Source organism: Rattus norvegicus, chromosome 7 (genome assembly GCF_021556685.1).
Source record: "Rattus norvegicus strain SHRSP/BbbUtx chromosome 7, alternate assembly SHRSP_T2T, whole genome shotgun sequence".
NCBI lineage: Eukaryota > Metazoa > Chordata > Mammalia > Rodentia > Muridae > Rattus > Rattus norvegicus.
In genome coordinates this window covers 78681314-78692901 of record NC_141540.1, presented here as the reverse complement: position 1 = coordinate 78692901, position 11588 = coordinate 78681314, and positions in this window count along the sequence as shown.

Here is an 11588-nt window from a genome sequence, read left to right as displayed (position 1 = left end):
GTTCTCCTGAGACTCCTAAACCCTTCCCTGCTACCCCAGGCCCAATAGGGGAAGTGGCCAGTGGCCACTTCCTGAATTCTTACATGGCTGGTCAGCTTTCTCTCCGCAGCTCCTGTTTCCCATCCTTCTCCCCTGAGTCATAGTGATTCTCTGTCTTCCTCTCTTCCCATTTCCTAGCCCACGAAAATCCAAAGGTCCCACCTCAGTCTACCTGCCCGGCCATTAGCCATTGGCTCTTTATTGACCAATCAAAAACCAATTGGGGACAAGGACCTTCAGTGTTTGGATATGCAGATTCCTGATTTTGGAGGTCGGATAAATTCAAAGCATTAGAACCAATCCCCAGAAAAATCTTTGCTTTGCTACTAGCTGAAAACTAATCTGGGCATAACAACTTTCTAGCACGTTTAGTTCTTCCTGTAAGCTTGCTCGAGCTGACACAAAATCACTCCTTAAGGTAAACAGGCAGCATTGTTGGAAGAAGCCTGTCATCAATAGAAGTGACAAAAGTGACAATCATAGCCGAGGGAGTCTGCTCTATACTGCTTCTATTCCCAGGGGGACCCAAGTCAGAATGGAGGCCTCTGACCATCATGGAGCACAGCTGTCTGACACATTTGCTGGAGCCAAAGGGTATCTCATGAGAGCATTTGCTACCCAGCACACCGTGGTAGAACCCCAAGCATTATGAAGCATAAACTGACTGCCTTCATGAAGACATTTTTAGTAGCTCACAGTTTTCCAGTGGAGCTGCTTTTATGACAAATGCTAATCATCTTCCCCAGAAACTGTTTGCATGAGAAGGTCTGCACATAGCTTCTGAGAACCTGTCCACCCTAGCCCCCACCCCCGTTCATATTGGTTCTGATTGTTAGATACAGATGCCAACAGCCAAAGCAGGGCCGGGCAGACAGAGATAAGATTTTAGGATTTCTTGGCTTGGGACTGAGAGGATAAGGAGAAGGGAGAGATGGGCCATGCCTGGAGATGTGGAGGAGAGGGGAGACACCATGCCTGAGAAGAATGCAGGGTAGAGAGGCATGGCCACCATGTGAAAGAGCAGGGCGAGTGTGGCCCAGAGGGCTGCCCAACTGGGACTAGGGCAGCCAAGATGAACCATAGGCATTAGTAACTCGGAATTATCGGCAGGAGGCAGATTCTAACAGCATGGAGGGCAGGTGGCTGCCCAGCTACTGTGCTACCTCGGACATATTTTAAAATATACCAGCTGCATAAACTATTGCAATGGGTAGTAACCCCGTGTTAGGATTTATTAATTAAATATTAATTCAACGTCTCAAAAGAGGATTCACCCATCCAGTTTAGCTTAGCAAACATTTACTTGAGGATACCGGGTCTTTCACTGAATGTGAAGCTCATAGACTCAAGTGTTAGAAGGCTTGGCTCGCAGGGAGCAGCACTATCAGGAGGTGTGGCCTTGTTGGAGGCAGTGTGTCACTGTGGGGTGTGTGAGGTCTTCCATACTTAAGCTATGCCCACTGTGGCACATAGACCCTTTCTGCTTCCGGTGAATCAAGATGTAGAACTCTCAGCTCCTCCAGCACCGGTGTCTGCCTCCATGCTACCTTGCTTCCTGCCATGATGATAATGGACCTGTAAGCCAGTACCAAATAAATGTTGTCCCGTGGAAGAGTTGCCTTGGTCACGGTGTCTGTGTGCACTTTTTATGTGGGCGCTGGGGACCAGAACACAGGTCCTGACAGTTTCACAGCGAGAACTTTGCCAACTGAGCTGCCTCTCCAGCCCCTGAAACAACTTTTATTATCTTCCTTAATTCTTCAGGCTAATTGTGCTCGGCTTGAAAATTCTTCTGTAGTATTGGCAGTGGTTGTACTCTCTGGGTTGTCACTGGCCGAAGTTTTTAAGATGGCTGATCACATGACTTGTGACAGGTTTCTGGCATTGGCTGAGATCTGCAGAGAGCCTGTCAAATAGGAATATTGAATTTTCTTCCGTGTGGTCTGCTTCGAGCTAGGGCTTCCATAATGAAATGATGGGGTCTAAGGTGAGGGAAATGGAAGCTTAAGGCTTGAACCCAAAGGCCCTGGTCAAAATACATACAATATTAATTATATTAATCATAAAGCCAGTCCTGACTCAGCTTATCTGTTGTTGTCAAGTGGAATCAAATATGATATAACCTTCGGGTAATAGTTACCACAGTCATCCATGGCCAAAACCAGTCCCGGTTTCTCCTCCACACAAAACCACACTCACCTCTTTCCCCAAAGCACATTCTTTGGTTTTGTTGCAAAGTCTGGAAGCTTGTCATTGTAAGTCATGCGTAGGCAAAGAGATCCTTGAGCGTGTTAGCTGGCCTTTGGTACTTGGTAGGTTCTTGTTTTCCCACCCTTTATCCACCCCCATCCCCAGTTTCACCCCCTAACACTAGATAGGAGAGAAACAAGGAGAGAGGAGTTAGGAAAATTCCTGAATCTAACTTTTTTCCTTTTGTTTCTTCTTTGACCACAGCTACTAACAAACTACAACCAACCTCCCTAAATGACCAGCAGCCACACACCCCTCCTCTCATGATACTGCCGGGTACAGTCCATGGTCCGCAGAGATCCAAGCTTACTGTCAACTTTATCAAATGATGCAGAGCAAATAGCTCAGGGGCTTGAGAACAAGGCAGGCACGTAGAAAGCAACAAAGGTCTTCGAGCCCTAGGGCCCCCATCCCTGCCTATTTGGTTATTTGCAGAATGGATCCTGGTGTGGGCATTGCCTTCCAACCTGGCTGTGATCTGGCTGTGGTCTGGCTGGAGGTATGATAAGAAAATCTTCTGTAAGTGGGGAGACTCCAGTAACCAAGATCTCCCAACTGACACTCAGCAGGGTTCAGTTCTTTGCTTTGATACCTCCGGCATGCCATCTCAGTTCAAAGGGTGCCAGGTTAAAAAATTGCAGTCTGGAAGAGACAAGGCAAAGGCCATACGGCGAGAACATACCTGTTTAAATTCCCTTTTTCTTCTTCGAAAAAGAAAGCAGTAGTGAAGAAATATAGTCTGGGGTAAAGGGAGAGGTAGGAGATGAAAGCAGGGCTCTGGATTTAGAAAATAAGGGGCTTCTAGGCTTAGGAAGGATTGGATCTTGTACTGAGTGGGATAAGAACACCAGGAAGGTTTTCAGCAATTGAGTGATACGGTCTAACCTTGGTTATCAAGGTACTTATCTCTATAAAGTCCTCCCTGTGTGCTGGTTTCAAGATGGTCACTATGAACCAGTAGCTCACCCCTGTTTCCCTCCCAGTCCCTTCTTCTTGCCTGGGTCTAGCCTCATCCACCTTCACCTCTGGCCTCCTGCCTCTAGCTGATGTGCTTTGTTCTTTGTTTATCCTTCACTGTCTTCTGGGCTATTTTCTACCATATTCAGCCTGTCAAGTGCAAAGGCAGCAGCCACTGCCTCTGTTCTAGAAGTGAAGCCCACGCCCGCAGCTGGCTGTCTTTCACTTGAAGCCTTTCACTTTCATCTTGTGGAGTCCCTGCCAGCATCCGTCCAAGGGCTTAGTTTGGCCTTCTGGATAAATCCAGTTTCCCCACCCTTTGAGAACTGCCTGTCAATCCTTGCACCATTGGGAGGGTACCACTGCTCCTGACTGGAAGCCAGCCCCAGTATGTTTTGTTTGTGATTAACAAACCTCTAGTTTCAGCCTCTCTCTTGCCTTTTATTCCATCAGAAGGTCTGATCACGTTTCTTTCTGCCTTATCAAATCTGTCCATACTTTAAGAGAGAGTGCATGCTCTTACTCAAAATGCACTGAGGCTCAGACGTCAAAGAGATAGAGGAGGATTGGTGTTTCAGCCTGGTTGACTGATGTCTCAAGAGCCACTAGCCAGTTTTCCACCCTAGAGACTACTTAGTGTCTGCCATGTGTGACCTTGAATGGTGGACTCTATCTTCTTAACCCAAAGCAAGGTCTTCTTTCTTTAGGTTACCTCTTGTTGGGTGTTTGGTGACAACAATGAGAGAAGTAACTAATAACGTCACACTCCATTCCCATCCCCCTTCACCCCTGGAATCCAGCAGTTTATTTTCTACAAACCTGCCTATTCTGGACACTCCCTTTTAGCAGCATACATGACATGCATATAAAGTTTGAGCCCAACAGTGCTATTCTGTTTGTAATTTTTGTTTTGAACATGAAATGTCTTTTGCATGAAAAGAAGAGGAAAAGCACAATAAGGCTTTACATAATTTATTGGGTCCACGTATGGAGGGAGCTCTTCATTCTTTTCAGTAGATCTGAGGTTCCATGAAAGCCCAGTCCCTTCTATTCGGAAGGAATTTAATCTTTCTCATAGTTCTTTGGCAGTTTTAGATTCTATACTTGACAGCAACTTGTGAAGCTCCTGTTGCTTATGGATCACACTGCCCAAGAAGCTGACTTACCCCCAAAATTACCCACTTTATGTTTATAAATTTATCGGTATAAAATTGATCACACCCATTCTATTATATACAGCATATACTTTTAATGTTGGGGGTTTGTAGAGACAGCCTTTCTTTCAGTCCTGATATTAGTGTACATATTCTTTTGATTTGATTTGCTAGAAGGCTATATATTGATATCTTTAATGAATTAATATTTTTTCATTAATTTTCTGTGTTGTCTGTTTTTATAGCTTATCGTTATCCATTACATTCTTATTATGCATGTTTGTGGCTCTGCTTATTTTAGATTTAATCAATTAGTTTTTGCTAGTTTTGTTTGCTATCAAGTTGTATTATTGACTTTAAACTTTTCTGTTTCCTAGTTAAAAAAAAACACAAGTAAAATGGCATGTGACCATAGGAATAGGTGACAAATGTCATGACATTTTAAATTTATCTGTTATCTGTCTGTCTGTCTATCTATCTATCTATCATCTCTTTTTCTCCCCTCAGCCTGTGTGTGTGTGTGTGTCTGTGTGTGCCTGTGTGTGTCTGTGTGTGTGTGTCTGTGTGTGCCTGTGTGTGCCTGTGTGTGTCTCTGTGTGTGTGTGTGTGTGCCTGTGTGTGTGTCTGTGTGTGTGTGTCTGTGTGTGTGTGTGTGTGTGTGTGTGTGTGTGTGTGTGTGTGTCTGTGGAGGCCAGAAAAGGTTGTCAGATCTCCTGAAGTTAGAGTTAGAACCAAACTCCAGCCTTTTGCAAGAGCAGCAGTCTTGACACTGAGCCATCTCTCTAGCCCTATGTACCCTGACTGGCTGTCAGACTTGGTGGCTTTGAAGATCCACTAGTTTGGGAATGGTTTAGGAATGCCCTAGAAGTCCACTGTGACTGGAGCTTTGGTTTGTGGAGGTGCCCCTGGGAAGGGATAGAAACTCTTCCCCATTTTCCCTACCCAACCCCCCAGAGATGTCTCAATGTCCACGTACAGCTTGAAGAAGTTATTGAAGGGTTGTTTGTTGTTTGTCCCAGTTCCTTGAACTTTGGGAGGCTGGAGGTAGTTATTCTAAGGTAGTCTTTCTGGGGAATTTAGAAATGGCCATAATTCAATAGGGAGACATTAGCTAGAATTGATTGTGCTGCCATAATCTCATTTGGTAGAAATCCTTATATTTGTTACTAAGTTGGAGTTATAATCTCTAACATTGGTACGGGATTTATTTGATACAAATTTAAAGTTTTCATTGGTACAAATTTCTTATTGATATAAAATTGAAATTAATAATGTCACTAGGCACATTATTATAGGCACACATCATATAGGCATTGTATCTATATAACACATTTAAGAATACCAGGCTTAGACCCAGTCCTTTAACTGCTATTATAAACTGAGCCAAGATGATTAAACATGTGAGTTAAGGGCCAGATAGCAAATTCATGGCTCTGAGTTTACTGTTAGGGTGTTTTCAAGACATTTTATTAGAATTAGCTGAGAGTAGTTAATGGACAACAGTTCAGATTACTTTATATAGATAAGAGATAGTTTTCAAAAACATCAGAAATGCACAAAATGTGACATTTAATGTTATTTATTCTTTTGTTGTTGAGACATATCTACTCCTAGCAGATTCCCTTTTGTGGATTCAAAGAAGAAATCGAACATCTTTACCTCCGGGTGAGGTAATACATTGTGGCTAGGTAGCCACTGGGTAAAAATTGCCTATTTCATCTATAGACAAATACTGTCAGAAAAGACTAGTTGACTGATAATCTCTGCCAAGTAAGAATAATAAGTCCTTCAAAATTTGGTGTTACAAAGGTCTGTCAGATGATACTGAGCCAGAAGTCTTAAAGACTGATGCTCTTATGTTGCTAACAGGGGAGCACACCAGTAGACAGCTGCCTCTTCAACTTGTCTCAGTTCCGGAAGCCATGTTAGGCTTCCCATATTTTCAGACAGCATTGGTAGTTCTCAGATTTCTGACGGGGTTGGAAGACTAATTATAGTCTCATAGCCCACCCAGGCTATTTTACATTGAGAATACATATTTAATTGGATAGTTTTCAGATAGTATGCAAGCTATTTTAGACACAACACATAGATTTTTAAGCCTTAAGTTAAGCTAGATAACAAAATGTACTAGTAAATTGACAAAAATGATGGGCTGTGTGTTAGGTATATTTTATATTTTGTAGATTACAAAATGGTAACAGCTGTGCTCAGATTACATTTGAGAAAAAGGTTCTTTTTTAAAAAAATTAGACAGAAAGGGTGGATTGTAGTTGATGTCTATGTGCAGGTGAGGATAGGTACAAGATAAGGCAAGGCCTGTGATTGGGCAATGAAAAAGTAAGGTGGGGATGGAGTTTTTGTAAGGTGGGAGAGAGGAAAAAGAAAAAGAGAGAACCAAATGGAGGCAGAGAAGGATGACCCAGATCCCTATGGCCTTAAATGGCCACAGGTAGTTATGAATATTTCTTAAGAGATGGATTTTTAGAGGACAATTTGTCTTATCTAGGTGGGCAGTTTATATCATTATCAACTGTTGGTGAGTTTACTATGTGGACAATTTGTGGGTTGAGAATTTAAGATATAAATCTGATTGCTAAATTACAAGCTTATTGAGTTTTGATTTTAACAGGTGACTGGGAGTTGTGACTATATCCACAGTGGGCAGATGCTGAGAATGTGAGCAGAGTCCATAGCAAGAAAGCCAAGGGATAGACGGACTCCGTATGGAGCTGGAGTGGTGGTGAGCTGCCTTGGGAAGTAGATGATAGAACTTCAAGAGAGCGGCTGCTGCCGGGCTCAGATAGTAGCCAGCACCAGTGCGGGATGGTAGCTTTGTTTTTTAATATTTACCACTACACTAAGGTTACTGGGGCAGTTTCCAAATGGTCCTTAATAGTTCTCAGCTGGTGGTTTTCCTCACAGAGCTGCTATGGGAAGGAGCTGACACGGTGCCTTGGTTCTGCTGCTCATGTTTAGACAAAGCCACTCACTTCCTCCTACATATCCTCTGCCATGGTACCCCAGCATAACTGAGCCAGTGCAGGTAACATGCATGTCCTTGGATCTCCAAAACTGTGACCTAAACACCTTCTTCCTATCAAACCACCACTTTCCTCTCCCTGCACCCCTAGTGTTGTAACCATAACAATAAAAAATGCAATTATTCCAACTTCAAAAGTCTCCACAGTCTGTTACAACTCAACAATGTTTAAAAATCTAAATTTCAGTCTCTTAATCCATTATAAAATAAAAATAAAAAAATCAGATCATGTACTTCCAATGTACAATGGCACAGGATATACATTACTTTCGAAAAGGGAACCCAGTGAGGAAATCCTGGACCAAAGCAAGACTGAAAACCAACTGGACAAATCCAAACACTGCATTTCCCTGTCTGATGTCAAATGCTCTTCAGATCTCCTACTTCTTTTATCTTTGTTGACTGAAGCACACTCTTTCTCTTGGGCTGGTTCCACTCCTTGGCGGCACCTCTTCTTGTAGGATGTAAAACCATGCCAGGAAGTTTGGTAAGGTAGAGCAGGTCGAGACCCAGAGACTGGATGGACACACTCCTGAGGTTTAGGTGACTCCAGCTCCCTGCCAGACTCCTGACTTGAACACGTGCCATGCTTCTCACATAAAAGAAATGTATCCTGTGATCATGTGGGCCCAAGACAGAGTTCTCCATGCTAATGAGGTACTTAGAAGTCTAAAAGACTTAGCCAATAAGCTTTCCTTCCCAGACACTCCTCAGGCTGACCCTGAGGAGTGGGCATGGTTTTACTCATCCACTTTCTGCCATGACAATAAACTGTTTGGAACCATGGACAGTCTCTTTTCATCAGGATGCACTGTGGGGAGTCATGGAGAAGGCCTTTGCCTACAGAGCTGCAGTCTGATCTCCTGTAGAAGGTCTCTCTGTGCTCCTAGCCACAACCACCACCAAGCCTGCCTCCGCCCAGCTAAGGACAATCCCCATGAGACAAGTCAGAGCTCCCCTTCCCTGACACGCCCAGGCCCCAGCCCCAGGCTAGACAATGCCCCCTGCCCAAGGGCCCCTGACTCTGTTTTCTGCTCTTCCATGACTCTCAGCGATGCCTGGATGTCCAAGAGTCAGAGAACCCACAACACCTGCCTTATGGCAGGCCTGGGGACCCTCAAGGAGCTCTGGCTTTTCCACATCTCAGACTGCATTTTCCCACCCCCTTGCTGTGTCTCAGCATTTCCCTATAGCAGTGTGGGGTAAGTGAAGTCAAACTCCCCCAGTTCTGCTTCCCCAAGTGCCAGGGATGGGACATGGCAGGTATTCCATGGATCTGGCATCCACATCTTGTGGTTTCCAAGGTAATCCATGCTTCACCCTCATAGCTTCATACAATGACCTCTCTGGGCTTCCATACAGGAGCACTCCTGACACATGCCTAACATTAGCTGCTTTTCTTAGTTGTGAAAGGAGATTCCATAACCCCTTTCTTCTGTCCTTGACTGTACAGCTAGAACCATGTGGCCAAAGCTGCCAAGTTCTGCTGCTTGCGGGAGCTGAAATATGGCCCCCTTGTTTAAATACATCTTCACCAGATTTCTGTTTTCCATGGTTTCCTAAGGTTGGCTGTCCTGAGCTTGCTCTGTAGACTGACCTTGAACTCAGAGGTCAGCATGCTTTTGTCTCCTCAGGGTTGAGTGATTAAAGGCGCGTACCACATTGCCTGGACTTAAACTGTTGTCCAATTCCTTTTCACAATATGGACGCTTACTGGGTGGAACTCCTGTCCTGAGATCACCAACCCCATTATTCCATTTAACACCTTGTTTAAATGTTAATTTAAAGGTTAATTGTTTACCTCCCTGAATATAGGATTTAGTTCCTTTCCACTTTCTGGTGCTTCTTTTCTCCTTGAAGCATACATTTTGTATTTTTCCTTGCTCAGCTTGCCCCTTTTCATCAAGACCCTCTTCATAAGAGTGAACCATAGGGTAGTGTCTATATTAGGCTGTTTTGAGGTTTCCTTTACCAATACAATTAATCTAAATCTCTTCAGCTTAGCCTCAGACAGACGCTTCAGACAAGGTCAGAAAGCAGTCACATTCTTCACCAAAATATCACAAGAATGACCTCTAGGCAACATACTAAAATTCTTGTTCTCCAAAACCTCCCGAGCCAGGTCCTCATGGTTCAAATCACCTTCAGAGCCACTGTCCTTCATGTTCCCACTAGGCCCATTAAGTAGCACTAAAAGCATCCCACTGCTTTCATAGTGTAAAATTCCAAAATCTACATTCCTTTAAACAAATACATGGTCAGGCCTATCATATACCCCAGTCCTGGAATCAACCTCTGTCTTAGAGTTTCATTGCTATAAAGAGACACCATGACCAAGACAACTCTTATAAAGGACAGCATTTAATTGGAGCTGGCTTACAGTTTGAGAGGTTCAGTCCATTATTGTCATGGTAGGGAGCATGGCAGCCTGCAGACAGACAAGGTGTTGGAGAAGGAGCTGAGAGTTCTACATCTTTATATTGAGGCACAAGGAGAGACTGTGTGGCACACTGGACATAACAAGTATAGGAGACCTCAAAGCCAGCCCCCCACAGTGACGTACTTCATCCAGCAAAGCCACATCTCCTGATTGTGCCACTCCCTCTGGACCAAGCATTTAAACACATGAGTCTTACCACAGACTTGTTTTTTCTATTTGAACCCCTCCACCCCAACATGTCATTCTTTCTACTTCTAAATCTGGATGGACTGCTCCCCTGTAACTGTGGGGTTTGGCTTTCCTAGTGGTCATGAGAGGACTGGGTGTCACATCCTGACAGTAGAGGGAGATTAGCAACTGTGACGTTGACTCTCAACTGTCAATTTTGTGAGTTTTAGGGTCACCTGGAAAGAGGGCCTCTGGGATGCCCGTGGAGAGTTATCTGGATTAGGTTAATTGAGATGGGATCATCCACTGCAGATGGCATCATTTCCTGTGTTAGAATCCTGACACAATCTGAAAACATGCTGTCACTGTTCTCTCGGCTACAGAGAGAGCAGCAGCCTCCAGGTCCGGCTGCTGTGGCTTTCCAGCCATGGTGGGCTGTACAAGGGGACTGAGAGATTAAAAGGCCCTTTCTCTCTTAAGTTTTATTAGGGCATTTCATCATAGCAACAGGAAAAAGCAACTAAGGCAGCTGCCTGTCAGGTAAGCCTCAGCCTGCCGGGAATGGGAGAGACGAGCTGGGCAGATAAGCACCACTCCCTTTCTCCTGTCTGATAGACGGTTCTGCTCTGTAGCCCTTCCAGGACATCCTCAGTCTCAGAAAATGATTATGCTTAAGCAAAGCTAGATCTTGGGTGTGTTTCTGTATATATGTCTCTACATGTATGTATATACACCATGTGTCTGCATGTGTATGTCTCTCTCTCTCTCTCTCTCTGTGCATGTATCTCTCTGTGTGTGTTTGTGTGTCTGTGTCTGTTTGGATGTATATGTGTTTGTCTGTAAGTGTGTATGCATGTATGATGTATGTGTGTGCACACATGTGTCTCTGTGTGCATGTGTCTGTGTGTATGCGTGTGTGACTTTCAAAGAATAGGCTTCACAGTAGGGGTCACTACTTCTGCATCTAATTTTCTTTTCCCTATTTTCTTTTGGCCCTGTACCTTTCAGAGGCGGTATCAGAACCCTGCCTCAGACTCAATTTTCTAGTGACCCTGAGCTATGGAGGATGTGCTCAGTCAACATTTGCTGCGCTCATCCCTATAAGCATTTTTTTTTATTCAACAGAACAAGAACAATACAAACCCACTCTTCACGGACTATTGTGTGTCCTAGTCTGTCATGTGCTGAGTAACCTCCTCTAATGTCTCAAACTCTGCTAATGACAGTGAATGTAGAAACTCCTGACTTAGGGCAGAATCAATCAGAAAGGAACCTGATGGGACAAGGAGCTTCTTTTGCTCTAGGTTTCCATAGTGACTGGGTACAGGGAGCTTTAATATTTTTAGACAATAGTCAGGTTGGGTCTTCGGGAATGCTATTATGTATTAGTTAGCAGTTCCAGCAGGGACCAGGAACAGGGTCTGCCTACCTTCCAGACCGTGGGCTCCAGGCTTCTTGCAGGGTGGGTGATTGCTCTTCAGTCCTTGCCAATGGAGGACCTGCTGAAAGGCAGCTCATAGACAAAGCAGGGCACACA